The 17,535-nt window shown below is 41.9% G+C and overlaps 1 protein-coding gene and 1 pseudogene across 1 annotated transcript in view; both read left to right on the plus strand.

Annotated features, from left to right (window-relative positions):
* LOC108400704 (histone H2B type 1-L) overlaps nt 1-17,535 on the plus strand; it is a 489,024-nt gene that overhangs the window by 435,983 nt on the left and 35,506 nt on the right. The window lies entirely within an intron of this gene.
* LOC108390956 (olfactory receptor 2M2-like) lies at nt 15,681-16,617 on the plus strand (annotated as a pseudogene).

Consider the following 17,535-nt stretch of genomic DNA (forward strand, 5'->3'; position numbering starts at 1 on the left):
AGCCGTACAGGTGAGAAGAGAATGGCATGATATATTTAATGCAATGAAACAGAAGGGCCTTGAACCAAGAATACTGTATCCAGAACGACTATCATTTAAATATGAAGGAGGGATTAAACAATTTCCAGACAAGCAAAAGTTGAGGGAATTTGACTCCCACAAACCACCTCTACAGGGCATTTGAGAGGGACTGCTCCAGATAGGAAAACTAAAAAAGCACAGAAAAAAACACCCAACATATGAAGAATGGAGGAGGAGGAATAAGAAGAGAGAGAAATAAAGAATCATCAGACTGTGTTTATAATAGCTCAATAAGTGAGTTAAGTTAGACAGTAAGGTAGTAAAGAAGCTAACCTTGAACCTTTGGTAACCACGAATCTAAAGCCTGCAATGGCAATAAGTACATACCTTTCAATAATCACCCTAAATGTAAATGGACTGAATGCACCAATAAAAAAACACAGAGTAATAGAATATATAAAAAAGCAAGACACATAAATATGCTGCTTAAAAGAGACTCACCTCAAACCCAAAGACATGCACAGATTAAAAGTCAAGGGATGGGAAAAGATATTTCATGCAAACAACAGGGGGAAAAAAGCAGGTGTTACAGTACTAATATCACACAAAATAGACTTCAAAACAAAGAAAGTAACAGGAGATAAAGGACATTACATAATGATAAAGGGCGCAGTCCAATAAGAGGATATAACCATTCTAAATATATATGCACCCAATACAGGAGCACCAACATATGTGAAACAAATACTAGCAGAATTAGAGGAGGAATTAGAATGCAATGCTTTCATTTTAGGAGACTTCAACACACCATTCACTCCAAAGGACAGATCCACCAGACAGAAAATAAGTAAGGACACAGAGGCACTGACCAACACACTAGAACAGATGGACCTAATAGACATCTATAGAACTCTACATCCAAAATCAAATCAACAGGATACACATTCTTCCCAAGTGCACATGGCACATTCTCCAGAGTAGAACACATACAAGGCCACAAAAAGAGCCTCAGTAAATTCCAAAAGATTGAAATCCTACCAACCAACTTGCAGAGCACAAATGTATAAAACTAGAAATAAATTTTACAAAAAAAGAAAAAAGGCTCACAAACACATGGAGGCTTAAAAACATGCTCCTAAATCATCAATGGATCAATGACCAAATTAAAATGGAGATCCAGCAATATATGGAAACAAATGACAACAACAACACAAAGCCGCAACTTCTGATGGACGCAGCAGAAACAGTCTTAAGTGGAAAGTATATAGCAATCCAAGCATATTTAAAGAAGGAAGAACAATACCAAGTGAATAGTCTAATGTCATAATTATCAAAATTGGAAAAAGAAGAACAAATGAGGCCTACGGTCAGCAAATGGAGGGACATAATAAAGATCAGAGAAGAAATAAATAAAATTGAGAAGAATAAAACAATAGAAAAAATAAATGAAACCTAGAGCTGGTTCTTCGAGAAAATAAACAAATTAGATAATCCTCTAGACAGACTTATTAAGAGAAAAAGAGAGTCAACACCCATCAACAGAATCAGAAACGAGAAAGGAAAAATCACGATGGACCCCACAGAAATACAAAGAATTATTAGAGAATACTATGAAAACCTATATGCTAACAAGCTGGAAAACCTAGGAGAAATGGACAACTTCCTAGAAAAATACAACCTTCCAAAACTGACCCAGAAAAAAACAGAAAATCTAAACAGACAAATTACCACCAACAAAATCGAAGTATTAATCAAAAAATTACCGAAGAACAAAATCCCCGGAGCCAGACGGATTTACCTCAGAATTTTATCAGAAATACAGAGAAGACATAATACCCATTCTCCTTAAAGTTTTCCATAAACTGGAAGAGGAGAGAATACTCCCAAACTCATTCTATGAAGCCAACATCACCCTAATACCAAAACCAGGCAAAGACCCCACCACAAAAGAAAACTACAGACCAATATCCCTGACGAACACAGATGCAAAAATACTCAACAAAATATTAGTAAACCAAATTCAAAAATACATCAAAAGGATCATACGCCATGACCAAGTGGGATTCATCCCAGGGATGCAAGGATGGTACAACATTCAAAAATCCATCAACATCATCCACCACATCAACAAAAAGGACAAAAACCACATGATGATCTCCATAGACACTGAAAAATCATTTGATAAAATTCAAAATCCATTCATGATAAAAACTCTCAACAAAATGGGCATAGAGGGCAAGTACCTCAATGTAATAAAGGCCATATACAATAAACCCGCAGCTAACATCATACTGAACAGTGATAGGTGGAAAACTTTTCCTCTGAAACTGGGAACAAGATAGGGATGCCCACTCTCCCCACTGTTATTCAACATAGTACTGGAGGTCCTAGCCATGGCAATTAGACAAAACAAAGAAATATAAGGAATCCAGATTGGTAAAGAAGAAGTCAAACTGACACTATTTGCAGAGCAACATGATATTGTACATAAAAAACCCTAAAGACTCCACTCCAAAACTACTAGAGCTAATATTGGAATTCAGCAATGTTGAAGAATACAAAATTAACACACAGAAATCTGTGGCTTTCCTATAGACTAACAATGAACTAATAGAAAGAGAAATCAGGAAAATAATTCCACTCAAAATTGCATCAAAAAGAATAAAATACCTACAAATAAACCTAACCAAGGAAGTGGAAGACCTATACCCTGAAAACTACAAGACACTTTTAAGAGAAATTAAAGAGGACACTAACAAATGGAAACTCATCCCATGCTCCTGGCTAGGAAGAATTAATATCATCAAAATAGCCAACCTGCCCAAAGCAATATACAGATTTGATGCAATCCCTATCAAATTACCAACAGTATTCTTCAATGAACTGGAAAAAATAGTTAAAATTCATATGGAACCACCAAAGACCCCAATAGCCAAAGCAATCCTGAGAAGGAAGAATAAAGAGTGGGGGGATCTCACTCCCCAACTTCAAGCTCTACTACAAAGCCACAGTAATCAAGACAATTTGGTACTCGCACAAGAACAGAGCCACAGACCAGTGGAACAGAACAGAGACTCCAAACATTAACCCAAACATATATGGTCAATTAATATATGATAAAGGAGCCATGGACATACAGTGGGGAAATGACAGCCTCTTGAACAGGTGGTGTTGGCAAAACTGGACAGTTACGTCTATGAGATTGAAACTGGATAACTGTCTAACCCCATACACAAAATAAATTTGAAATGGATCAAAGACCTGAATGTAAGTCATGAAACCATAAAACTCTTAGAAAAAAAAGTAGGCAAAAATCTCATGGACATAAACACGGGTGACTTCTTCATGAACATATCTCCCTGGGCAAGGGAAACAAAAGCAAAAATGAACAAGTGGGACTATATCAAGCTGAAAAGTTTCTGTACAGCAAAGAACACCATCAAAAGAACAAAAAGGTATCCTACAGTATGGGAGAATATATTCATAAATGACCGATCTGATAAAGGCTTGATATCCAAAATATATAAAGAGTTCACACACCTCAACAAAGATAAAACAAATAATCCAATTAAAAATTGGTCAGAGGATCTGAATAGACAGTTCTCTAAAGAAGAAATTCAGATGGTCAACAGGCACATGAAAAGTCACTAGTCATCAGAGAAATGCAAATTAAAACCACAATGAAATATCACCTTACACCATTAAGGATTGCCACCATCTGAAAGACAAACAACAACAAATGTTGGTAAGGACGTGGAGAAAGGGGTACCCTCGTACACTGCTGGTGGGAATTTAAATTAGTTCAACCAGTGTGGAAAGCAGTATGGAGGTTCCTCAAAAAGCTCAAAATAGAAATACCATTTGACCCATGAATTCCACTTCTAGAAATTTACCCTAAGAATGCAGCAGCCCAGTTTGTAAAAGACAGATGCACCCCTATGTTTATCACAGCACTATTTACAATAGCCAAGAAATGGAAGCAACCTAACTGTCCATCAGTAGATGAATGGATAGAGAAGATGTGGTACATATGCACAATGGAATATTATTCAGCCATAAGAAGAAAACAAATCCTACCATTTGCAACAACATGGATGGAGCTAGAGGGTATTATGCTCAGTGAAATAAGCCAGGTGGAGAAAGACAAGTACCAAATGATTTCACTCATATGTGGAGTATAAGAACAAAGAAAAACTGAAGGAACAAAACAGCAGCAGAATCCAGAACCCAAGAATGGCCTGTTACCAAAGGGAAAGGGACTGGGCAGGAGGGGTGGGAAGGGAGGGATAAGGGAGAGGGGAAAGAAAAGGGGCATTACGATTAGCATGTATAATGGGAGGTGGGCACGGGGAGGGCTGTGCAACACAGAGAAGACAAGTAGTGATTCTACAGCATCTTAATACGCTGATGGACAGTGACTGTAATGGGGTTTGTTGGGGGGACCTGCTGATGGGAGAAGTCTAGTAAACATAACGTGCCTCATGTAATTGTAGATTAAAGATATCAAACTGAAAAAAAAAAGAGGATGTCTGTATACAGACATAAACACAGGGAGAATGCCATGTGTAGATGAAGGAAGACATATGGGTTATGCTTCTCCAAACCAAGGAATAATACCAATGATTGACAGCAAATCATTAAGAGCGAGGTGAGAGACATGGAAGTGATTCTTCCTCACAGCCCTCAAAAGGAACTGACCCTGGTGAAAGCTTGATCTGACAATTCTACCCTCCAGATTGTGACATAGTAAGTTTCTGTTCTTTAGTCTACCCGTTTTTGGTATCTGTTATGGCAGCCTAACAAACCAATACAATATGATTAAATGTGAAAATTGTGATAATGCTAATATTAATATAGTTGAAGTTTACATTTTCTGAGTTAAATTTTGGGCTATTCTTTATATTGAGGGTCTTGTGAAAGTTACCTTTTATCATTTTGATAATAATCATGAGAGGTAGATAGATATTAGGCCCAGTGTAGAGTTTTTTTTTTTTTTAAAGAGGAGGCCTGATGATACAACTTTGGCAGTAGAGCAATAGTTGAAATCCAGATAAGTATGTTACCAAAATCCCTGTTTTTGTTCAACACTCTGCATTGCTTTTGGTAAAGAGCAGTAGAAGAGGCCACATGGCTGAGTTTAGTGCATGGGTTGAATATTATCTATTAAAATAAAACAGCTCAATAGAATGATGAACTTGTTCTCAAGGTTCAAGGAAAGAATGAACTGAAAATGTTGGGGTACCATGAGGGGAGCAACCTGAGCAAAGACCTTATGTAGTATGTTTAAAATGAAAGAATAGAATTTTCAGGGTTTCTGTTGAAAAATAATGAAGAGAAACCTCTCAAGATGGTGGGTGTATGTTCTTATGCAGTATTCTGAACCCAAAACGAATAGCGGCCATTTGCATCTCTGACAGTTTATAATCTGTGATGAAAAGTGACATAATTCACCAGGGTCAGTTCCTTTTGAGGGCTGTGAGGAAGAATCACTTCCATGTCTCTCACCTAGCTCTTAATGATTTGCTGTCAATCTTTGGTATTATTCCTTGGTTTGGAGAAGCATAACCCATATTTCTTCTTCAGTGAAAAAATGTAATCATGGAATATTGAATCCAGGTGATGAGAAGTAAAGGATTTACTTTAGTAGAAACTGGATAAGGTTACTGGGAAAGGCAGAGGAGATTTTGAGAAGTAGCACTGTGTTTTTCCAAACTGTAGTAGCTTTTCTCTATATAGGATACTGGAAAAGGTCCTCTTGAAGGCAGGAAGATCCAAACCATATGGAGGCTTGTCAAAACATATTTCTGGGTAAGACCCCTAGAAGTTCTAATTCAGTAGTTCTGTGGTCATACCTGGAATTCAAATTTCCAACAAGTTCTCACTGGTATTGATGCTGGTTTTTTGGGCAATAACCCTGTGAGAACCACTAGACTAAATGGGTACTTTCTAAGCATCTTACAGGACATCCTTGTGCCATGACAATCCACCTTGCCACCTGCAATCTTTTTACTGTGTACCGCATGAGGATGGCATTTCTGGGTTTATACCTAAGGGAGATGCAAGTTAGGAAGCATTATGGCATCCACACTATTGAACTCTTCATGCTTGATATGCCACAACCATATCCATGTTCTCATCTCTACTCTCCATATGGTCTCTCCTCTATTTATTATTGCTCTTACGCTTCCTTTTTTTCTCAAAATTTACACTAATTCTTTCAACTTCCTCATCACAGGTTTTCCTCTTTTCCTCCTTTCTCCCATTTTCCATTTACATGTAATATTTAATATGTATTTGGAAAAGTCCTCCTTCTTATAAGTAACAAGAAAGATAAGCTCTGTGTATTTCTGTACTGAAAATAATTAGATATAGCTGCATAGTGTTTTATGATGAAGTGTTTCCAATACCAACTGAAAGGAAAGGAGCGATACACAGCAGCAATTCACCGGAGAATTCCGCTTTATTAGGGAAAGGTGCTGGGTTATATAGGAAGGGGCATGGGGTGATTGTAGTGTTACTTCTACGGGGCTGGTGGCTACTGGCTAGGTGCTGGGATTGGGAGTGGGGCGAGAGGTGATTGGGCTTCAGGTGGCGCCAGCGGGAACTGAGGACCCCGAAGAGAAGCCAGAAGTTCGTCATCTTACTGGTGGGGGCCCTTCATTCCCTCCTTTCTCCCCTATGGGGTTGTGGACGTTGCTTTCTCTCTGACTGCTTCCTGCTGAATGGGGGTGGAGAAGGGAGTGAGGGCTTGAGGATTGGGAGGAAAGGTTTGATAGGACTCCCCATAGTAAGGACGGGTAGATGTGTAATTCTTCAGGTTGGAAATCAATGAAGGTTCCCTGTAACCATAGGTCAAGGACTTGTTGATTCCAATGATGCCAAGAGGATATGGGTGTCAGGAGCCAGGCGTCTGCGGCCATTGTTTCTAGGAACAGTTTCCAGCAGAGAGAGGGGTCTATCTCAGTGTGTGGTGAGGAGGTTACGTGAGGGCGAGGGATCTTCTGTGGCCAGAAGCTGGTAGTTCCTGAGTAAAAGCTGGTTGAAAGCTTGATTAGAGATTTTTCCGACTTGGGATTTGATGAACTTTATTATACAGGGTAAGAAGAGACAGGCGAGAAGAATGATTATTATGGGGCCTGCAATGGACCAGAACCAGGTAAGGAGAGGGTTTGTTAGTATTGAAGAGAATGGGTTGGAATTGGAAGCAGAGTGGAGGCTGGAGGCAAGGTCGGTGAGTCTGGTGATGTCAGTTTCTACAATGCCGGATTCGTTGATGTAATAGCAGCACTCTTCTTGAAGGAAAACGCAGGTGCTGCCCTTCTCGGCTGTAAGCAGATCTAAGGCCTGCCAATTTTGAAGGGTGACTTTAGCTAGCGAAGTGACCTGTCTTTGGAGAGAGGCTAGGGAATCGGCAGTGGATGTCAGGGCTCCCTCAAGTTTGGCTTTGAGATTTCTAACTGCCCATAGAGAGTGACCCAAGGCTGTTCTCGAAAACCCTGCCTCAATGGCTGAGGTGGTCAAAGAGATACCGACCATGATGGGAAGGAAAGCAGCCCTTTTTGTGCACGAGGGCAAGAGAGGTTGGAGCTCAAGAAATTCTGCCATGCTGTAAAATGTAAGCTGTGGGATTAGGGTGATGAGAATGCAGGGTGTATCGGAGTTGGGAGGCAGTGAGTTGAAAAGACTGCCATTACACCAAGAGAAGTGTCCCGGTTGTGTAAAAGTCTTAGAGCCAGAGGTAGGGGTGTAGATAGAGAGGCAGTGAAGTGCGCTGGAGGGGGGTGGAGTTGGGCTTACACAGTGGTGGATGGTGGGATTATCTGCGTGTTCTGGTTCTCATAGGGGTATGTCTGCCAGGGGGCAGAGGGGTTGTCCTTCTGCATGGAAGGAGTAGTTGGAAATAATAAGGGGCACGGCGGCCAGCAGTGGGCGCTGTAGTGATGCGCACAAGAAACAATTGGCGGTGTTAAGGGTGTGGTTGAGAAAGATGGTGGTGTCTTGAATGAGCTGTAACCAAGAGTAGGAGGAATAAGAAGATGAAGAGGTGCCGTCAAGAGTTTGGATAATGACTTTTTCAGAATGTCTGATATCTGATGCAACTTGAGAGATCTGGGAATGAGAGGGAACATACTTTCGAGAGATATGAAGGGTACCATGGGGGGTCGAGGACTTGCTGATTCTAATGATGCCAAGAGGATATGGGTGTCATGAGTCTGGAGGGAGGAGAGTCTGTAAACTTTTGTAGGTTAAGAGATCTTTTAGGTGATGTGGGGACAGAATGGTAAGGGGCGCCCTGAATGTTAGTTTATGAGCTTCTTTCTGCAAGAGCTGTCTAGCGGCTAATGCCCATAGGCAGGGGGCCCATCCCCGAACTGTGGGGTCTAATTGCTTGGAGAGATAAGCTACTGGGGCAAAGGATGGGCCATAATTTTGACCTAGGACTCTTAGAGCTTGACTGGACCTCTCATGAATGTATAATGAGAAGGGTTTCGACAAATCAGGAAGATGGAGAGCTGGGACTTCTACAAGGGCTTAACGGAGCTTAATGAAGGAGTGTCAGGGTGAGGAAGATAATGGTTCTTCAGGGGGGCCCTTGCTGAGGTTGTATAGGGGTCTTGCTAACACGGAGAGGTTAGGGATCCATGCTCTAAAATACTCAGCCAGGCTTAGAAAGGAAAGGATTTCTGTCTTGGTTTTGGGAATGGGCAGGTCAGAGAGGAGCCGTTTTCTGTCTAAGGTAATGGACTTTCTTTGTTGAGATAGGAGGAATCTGGGGTAAGTGACAGAAGGGGAAGAGATTTGAGCTTTGACGGGGGATACTCGGTAACCTCTGGAAGCTAAAAGGTTAAGTAGAGAGGCAGTGTCAAGATGAGACTGTTCTCACGAGGGACTGCAGAGTAGAAGATCGTCCACGTATTGTAATAAGGTGGACTTGGAATGATCATGATTAAACTGTTTGAGTTCCTGAGCTAGGACCTGTCTAAAAATATGGGGACTATCTCGGAAGCCTGTGGCAAAAATGTCTAAGTGAGTTGTTCAGAATGTTTTGTGCATGGTTCCGTTCAGGTGAAGATGAAAAAATCTTGGGAGGAGGGGTCTAGAGGGATAGAAAAGTGCGTCCTTGAGATTTAGGACTGAGAAGTGGGATGCCGAGGCAGGTATCTGCGATAAAAGGGTGTATGGATTTGGAACTAAGGGATGGATAGGGACAACAGCCATATTGATGAGGCGAAGGTCTTGGATGAGGTGGAAGATCCGTTGGTTTTTTTAACAGCTAATATGGGGGTATTAAATGGGGAGTGAGTGGGTCTGAGGTAATTTTTGTTTAAGAGATCTTGAATGATGGGTTGGAGGCTTATGACAGCTGAAGTGGTTAGGGCATATTGGGCCTGACATATATACTGAGAGGGGTCATGTAATTTGGTAGAGGCAGGAGAACATAGAGCTACGGAGGGGCTTATAATGTCCCAAACTTTGGGATTTACAGGGTGTATGAGTGTGGAACCAGAACTTTCATTGGATAGAGGGGGGTCATTGGCTATGAGGGCCATCAGAAAGGGAGTACTGGGGGCTGTGGAAGTGGATATAGTTATGGAAACGTGGAGGAGGGAAAGGATGTCCCGTCCTAGTAAAGGGATGGGACATTGGGGCATAACTAGGAAGGAGTGGGAGAAAGGTATGGGATTGTCTTGGATTGTGAATAAAAGGGGGGGTTAATGGGAAAATCTGTTTACTTCCTACCCCGACTACAGGAGTAATGGCAGACTTGGTAGGGCCCCGGTATTCCCGCAAGACTGAGAAGGTGGCTCTTGTATCTAGGAGGAAGGAGATGGGGCAACCGTCTACTATTAAAGTAACACTGGGCTCCTGTTTGGTGATGGAAATGGTCGGGTGAGAAGCCCCCGGGCCCCGTCAGTCTTCTTCTGCCAGCCCCACTACGGTGGGCTTAGGATGGGGGTTGTTCATCCAGCCTCCCCTTCGGGTGGCTGGGCAATCAGACTCCCAGTGGCTCTTTTTGTGGCATCTGGGGCATGGGGTGGTAGGAGATCTGGGGGAGGGGCACGCCCTTGACCAATGTTGTTCTTGTCCGCACTTGAAACAAGCTCTTGGGGGGCGCTTGTTTGTAGAAGGGCTCCCAGGTTGTGGTTTTATCAGCTGGGCTAACATTTGGAAATTGGCCTGATCAGCCCTTTGTTTACAGCGTTCTCTCTCCTCCTCTCGGTTATGGAAGACTTTAAAGGCCACTGTTAGGATCTCAGTCTTTGGAGTAGCGGGGCCCTGTTCTAACTTTTTGAGTTTAGCTTTAATGTCGGGGTAGCTTTGAGCTAGGAAGTATGTCATAAGGACATGTCTTCTATCAGGCGTTTCTGGGTCTAGGCTGGTATACTGTAATAGGGCTTGAGTGAGTCTGTCTAAGCTATGTCCCGGTGGGGGGCGATAATTTTGGGAGGCCTTCAGGACCGAGTCTGAGGGGGACTGAAGGGTTCTGGCTCAGTCTGTAGGGGAGTGATGTGGTCCAGCCGCGCCTAGTCGAGCAGGTCCTGAAGTGTGGAAGAGGGGTGAAGAAAATAAAGAAAGAAAGAACTGGGAAGGCTGACGCTCTCATGCATCACCAGCCAGCAGCCCAGCTGCTTACCTCTGCTGCTCCAGTTGGGCTTAAACTCACAACTCTGAGGTTAAGAGTCCCATGCTCTGCCAACTGAGCTACAGCAGGGCTCCTGTTAGTTACTTATGGAATGCATAAACAGAATGTTCTTTGTTTTCCATTCTTGCTACATCGGCGAGTAGGGGAAGGGCATAGGTAGAAGCAGGGGCGGTGTTTCTACACATCTTCAAGGTCTCCCTATTATCAGAGTGAGGAGTCTTGGCTCATCTTTGAGGACAAGATATTTTTTGTGGACAGATAACTTCCAAGGACTGCACCGGTTGTTCTCAAGCTTGTGCTTTCTCATGCTGCATTCGGGGAAGGTGCTTTCTTATTCTGCTTACAAATATGTGAGAAGACAAAGGTGGTCTCTAACAGGGGAGAAACAGGTGATGAGGGCAAAGATGGAGGAGGCCCCCAGGACTTAGTTAAAGGGGGGCTAAAAGGCTCAGGCTTAATCCGCAGGGGCGAAGGCAGAGGAGGTGAAATGGGGGAGGAGATGGTGGGGGAGGAAGGGAGAAAGGCTGTTGTAGGAGAAGAAGGGGAATGGAGTGAATGGGAGGCTTCTGCGGGGGCGGTGGCTTGCAGGCTAGGAGAACTTGGGGGGGCGGGGGGAGGAGGAGGCAGAAAGCTTTGATATAGGGAATCTCCTTCCATTTTTTCAGGCGCTGGCAGTAGCTAAAGAGATCGCGAGTGATGTTAGGATCAAGAGTTTCCCCTGCGGGCCATTGGTTGTTATTGTCTAAGGGGTATGTTGGCCAATCTTGGGAGAAGTATTTACGGAGAAGTTTTGGTTTTATATCAGGTGTCAGGGAGAGGGTAGCCAGATGCTTAAGCAGACATTCAAGAGGTGAACTTTCAGGGAGGGAAGAGGAGGCTCCCATGGTTAAAGGACAGAGAAGGAGACAAACAGGGGAAGACAAATGGAAATCCTTGGACCGGAGGCAGACAGCAAGGAGACAAAGGGCGTCCCCGATGATCCTTGGTGGTCTGCGGAAACTCGTATACGAGTCAGAGTTTCTTAGGAAGTGTGGGTTGTCACCCAGACTTCCCTAAGAAGGCAGAGTGCCGGAGTCACGAGGTACCTAGCACTAGGAGTTTTCGGCGGACGGAACGGATTTCGGTAGACAGAATGGAATGGAAGGACGAAGGGGGGAAAAGGGAGCGTTCTCATCCACAAAGAGTCACCTCGTGTACAGCTGTTGGAGGAGGGGCCTGAGGGTCTGCTGCAGCCGTGAAGGCCGGAGGCGGGGAGAGTTCCCTCCTCGTCCCTGAGTGTCAGAGCCTTGCCGCACGATCATGGTCAATGGCACTGTGATAGCTCAGGGAAGAGTGGCCCACTCCCGAGGAAAACTTACCTAAAGGCCAGAGAGGAGTGGTGAGTGTGATGAGCTAGCGCCGGAAAAAGAGGACGAGGGCAAGCTGCTGCTGGTGTCAGGGGGAAGACAGGGCCCAGTTGGGGTGTCCCATCTCCCGGGTTTTGGCACCAATGAAAGGAAAGGAGCGACACACAGCAGCAATTCACCGGAGAATTCCACTTTATTAGGGAAAGGTTCTGGGTTATATAGGAAGGGGCATGGGGTGATTGTGGTGTTACTTCTACGGGGCTGGTGGCTATTGGCTAGGTGCTGGGATTGGGAGGGGGGCGAGAGGTGATTGGGCTTCATGTGGCACCGGTGGGAACTGAGGACCCTGAAGAGAAGCCGGAAGTTCGCCATCTTACTAGTGGGGGCCCTTCATCAACAATACTAGGGCCCTAAATCGAGCACTACATAGCACCAAGCATTGCACGAGAGTTTGGGTGTGGATTTTCTATTACAGAAAAAATTTACAATACACATAAAATATTGAAGTAAATCAATTTAAGATTTTGCATGTATTACTCTAATGACCCTTGTATTATTGTTTCTATAACTAAACCAAGTCTAATGTTATTTTGAAAATCATTGAACCACAATCTTATGAGCTACTAATATTCTCCAAGACACAGTTTTACAGATGTGATAATACTGAGATTTTTAAATTCTGTTTTTTTATAAAGTCTCCAGCAAATTTAAGGTTTATTAATCACAATTTCCTATTATAATTGTAAAGGATAAAGACATGTTACTTGCTCTCTGGGAGAGTCCCCCCACCATCTCCCCCACACAGAAACAGTGGTCATTCCCTAAATTATATAATCCTTGGGAAAGTCTGTTAAACAATGCCCATGCATGATATGTATCTATGCAAGATACATGCCAACTGCCTTTTTGCCTCATTTTGATATTGTCAATAATTACTTAATAAGATATTCCAAGGACATTAATATGCTGGCTTGAGTGAACTGCAAGCTTCCTATGTAAAATTAAACTTTATTTAATAACTAGGATACATGCTTGAACACTTAGATGCTCAAATGTCAAGTTGAAGTTTTAGGAGTTTTAGAAATACAATGATAGTATCTAACATGTATATGTAGGATTAATTGGAAACTTAAGAACCTTTGGGAAATAAAGGTTAATTCGTTGATACAATAACTATCAACATAGAAGGATTAGGGTTGTGCATAATGGAAATAAGAACATATGTGTTTGTATGAATAAGAGAGTTTTAAGGACAAATTTGTATGACTGAGTCTAGGAAATAAAAAAAGAGTGAAGAATCCAAATATGATTTGTGATTCCTATGCTGTACAACTAAAGAACTATGAAAAACTGGTTAGAAATATTTTGAGAAGCCAGGATAAAGAAACGGGTAAGGACACTGGCAACAAGGTACTTTTGTTTCACCTCAGGGAAGATATAAGTGAGCATCTACCTCTGCCGAACATGTGCACATCCATAATTATTACCACACAAACTGGTTAGTGCTATTGTGCAGGTATATTTAGAGGGTCATTGGAGGGTTTCCAGCTCAAGAATACTGGGGAATGCATGTAGCAATAAACAAGGTCAATGCTAATGCAGGAAGAGATGATGAGCAAATTCAACATTACCAGGGATACATGGAAGGATCGAAACACAAAAATGTCTGATGAATAAAAGAAACCAGAGATTGGTGCAGTTATAAATTACACACAAAGGCCCCATGTGAAAAGACATCAGCTGAAGACCTGCTCAAAGGATGCTGTTCCAATGAGCCTCACCACCATTCTCACCATCCTCACTCCTCATGCAGAGTACATCACAGAACTGGGATATTTCTTGGAAGCCACAGTACCCTGAAGAGGGTGTCTGAATTGTGAACACTGGTTAATTAAGAGGAGACCACAAATGAGAGACTTAAATCATAGAAGGCATTGTAAGTGGAGGGTTAACTCTTAAAATTGGACTCACCGAATGATAGGAATCTTATAAGGGAGTGCCACCAACCAGGGAGAAGCCTTACCCTAGTCAATTTGATGGCTATCCCTAGAGAGAAGTACTCTGCCTCCTTCATTTTGCTTCCAGGTATGCAACTGGCTGCCAGATTCCAAAGGGGGAAAGTGAAAGTAGGTGAAAATGGGAAAGATCCTGTTTGCAAACAATACCTAGAATGTAATGATATGTCACCTGCCATAGCACAAATTCAAAGCAGGGAAGCAGGCAGCCTCTGGATGAAAGAATCTTATAGGCCTTCTACCAAGAGAGTAATGGGAGCAAGAGCAGGCCCAATTCTGGTTCAGCTTGAAACATATTGAACATTGAGGGCCCTCATTAAGAAAAAAGTGTACACAAATATGAATACAAAACTGTTAGATCTTTGAAATGGGACTGTGCAAAAGATGGGCCCTAAAGCCTGGGCTTCAGGTAAATCCTCCTCTGAATAGGGATGAAAAAACAGAAATGTGAGAATAAGGGGGTTTTTTAACGTGCTTTCTCTTTGCCTGAAAATGTCTTAGGACAGGACCATAGTATGGAAGCCAGAGACTTTTACCAGGAACAGTAAAAACTTGCTTCATCAGCATTTGAGAGTAAAAGCGTGAAACCTGTCTAATTTCTAAACGCAGCTGAGTTGAGTCAGTGGTGGGCAGGCTGAGTGAACACCCTTCCTTTAATGACAGAATACATCCTGTCATGTGGTTGGCTGGGGTCCTCTTTCTTGTAAAACCTGTAAAATGTAAAACCTCTTTGTTAAGGTTGCTTTTGTGTAATCCTTTGTCATTCCAATGATCCCTGAGCACAAAAGGCTAGGCTTGAGTCACTCTTACAATGATAGAGATATACTAAGACATTTGTTGTTTGTTTTGTCTCATTTGATGCTGATGTAAAGAATTCAGCAGAAACACAAGGAATGGAATTCAGGTATCTTGCTACAACTACTTAAAGTTTCTTCATTTCTTTTCTGTGTGAAAAGAAATCTGAAGCTACTGACTTCCTCAAACTGAAACATAAATGATGATTTAGATTTTTACTTCCTCACCTATGATTAAATGATCTATTCATGATAAATGAATTACTTGCAATTATTTACCAACTGTTCTTAAATTGAGGTTCATCAGCTATCTAACTGTATAACTAGTAGTCCTGTTTGATCTCTAAGTTTGCTGCACAAATGAAACCATACATAAATATTTTAATATCTCTTGAAAACAACAGATTAGTTGGGTATTTCACATTACTATATAGGCAATGTCATACAAAATGCTTTATTCCTATGTTGCAGAATTTTTTATGGAATGACATATGATAAATTTATGGATATACTCCTATCCAATGCTTGAGGACTCAGCTGCTCTGTGCAGATGCTGTAGTTGCATTTGATATCTTGTGTAATACCCACAACAACTCAATTGAAAATTAGTTCTGCTTTGTAAAAGAAGAAACATTAAGTACAAAGAAATAACTTGTAGGAGAATGTACACATCGGTAGAAGTGCAGCTTGATAGTAACTAATGCTACCTGACTACACTCTACTCATTCTCTTGCACAGTCCTGGCTTTTCACGTGTGGTCATTTACCACAGTACCTCCTCCCATAGTGTAGACAGCGGATAAATAACTACCCAAATGTTTAACTTTTGTAACTTTTTGTGGGTCTAGATAAAGAAAATATTCATCATGAAATGGGAGAATCACACGTTTAGCCCTGACTTCATCCTGATGGGACTCTTCACTCACATTCACACTCATGTCTTCCTCTTTGGTTGTGGGTATCTTTACAGTGGCTTTCTTGGCAAACACTATTATAATTCTGCTCATCTACCTGGATACGTGGCTGTATATGCCCATGTACTTCCTCCTCAGCCACCTCTCCCTCATGGACCTTATGTTCATCTGCACCACTATACCCAAAATGGCATTCAACTACTTGTCTGACAGGAAGTCCATTTCTGTAGCAGGATGTGAAGCCCAGATATTCTTCTATGTGTCTCTTTTTGGTGAAGAATGCTTCCTGTTGGCTGTCATGGCCCATGACCTCCATGTTGCCATTTTCTACCCTCTTCAGTACCCCAATCTCATGAATTGGGAACTCAGTGGATTCATGGCTGCCTCTTCATGGATCCTTAGTTCCCTTGATGGGATTGTTGATGTAGCTGCTTTGTCCTTCTCCTATTGTGGCTCCCGAGAAATACCCCAGTTCTTTTGTGATTTGCCTGCACTCCTAAATCTCTCGTGCACAGATACCTCCACATTTGAAACACTTGTTTTTATCTGTTGTGTATGAATGCTTCTCTTCCCTTTATCTCTCATTGTCATCTCTTATATGCATGTAATTACGGCTGTCATTTGCATAGGTTCTGGGGAGGGTAGGCACAAGGCTTTCATGACCTGAACTTCACACCTTATTGTCACTGGGATGCATTACAGAGCAGCTATGTTCATATATATGCAGTCCCCTTATAATCGTTCCCCAACCCAGGACAAGATGGCTTTGGCCTTCTACACCATTCTCACCCCCATGCTGAACTGCCTTATCTACAGCCTCCACAACAAAGATGTGGCCAGAGCATTTAGTAAGGTGCTAGAGAAGGGGAAATCTAGAGAATAAACTAGATAGTGGTTTAAAAGTTTTTTTTTCCTCTCATAACTTCTCTCTCTGGCACATTAATTTATGTAAAAAACAAGATTTTGCAACAAATGTATGCAAACCATCTGGATAATGTATTTGGAGGCACAGAATGGTTAGACTCTGGACACACATCTAGTTCATGAAAATACTTTTGCATTCATTTATGTTCATTTTTGTTTATATAAAAACTATTAAAATTCATGAAAGTGAAAAAGTAAGTTAATAAAATGGTGTAGTTCAGTACAGAACTAAATAATAAATAAAAGTGTGTTAGGTTTTCCTCATTTTGAAAACTATGACTTATTGAACTTTTTATTTATGACATGTACTGTGTTAATTGCTCAAATCATTTTCTTAGTTCATTGTAAACAAATAAATGGAAGAGTCACTGATTTTTCATTTACCAAAGAGCTTGTCTTATAATGAATGTTACTCATATTGGCACAGGAAGCACTTTCTTTTAAATAAACATTTTCATTCCTTGATGTATTGAGCATCTGTATATTTGAAGACTGTCTTTTGGTAGAATCAGTTGTATTCCAGAATTTTTGTAAATAATGCAGTAGCTATTCATAGATTAAAGATGGCGGCATGAGGTGAGACAGAGAACTCCTCCCAAAACAACACATAATATGAAAATATAGTTAATACAAATAATCCTAAAAGAGCAACAAGAAAGAGGACTGTGTCAGACTCAATACACCTAGAGAACAGAGCAGACCTCATGAAACAGGGTAACGTACTAAAGTCTTGATTCAGCAGGACCCAAGCCCTTCCCCTGCCCCAGTTCACCTACACGAGGAAGAGAAATAGAGCAGGAGTGGGTGGAAGCCTAGGACTGCTGAACACTCAGCCCTGGAGATATGCTTTGGGAGCACAAACCTACATTGCATAGTG

Source organism: Manis javanica, chromosome 16, assembly GCF_040802235.1.
Source record: "Manis javanica isolate MJ-LG chromosome 16, MJ_LKY, whole genome shotgun sequence".
NCBI classification, from domain to species: Eukaryota; Metazoa; Chordata; class Mammalia; order Pholidota; family Manidae; genus Manis; species Manis javanica.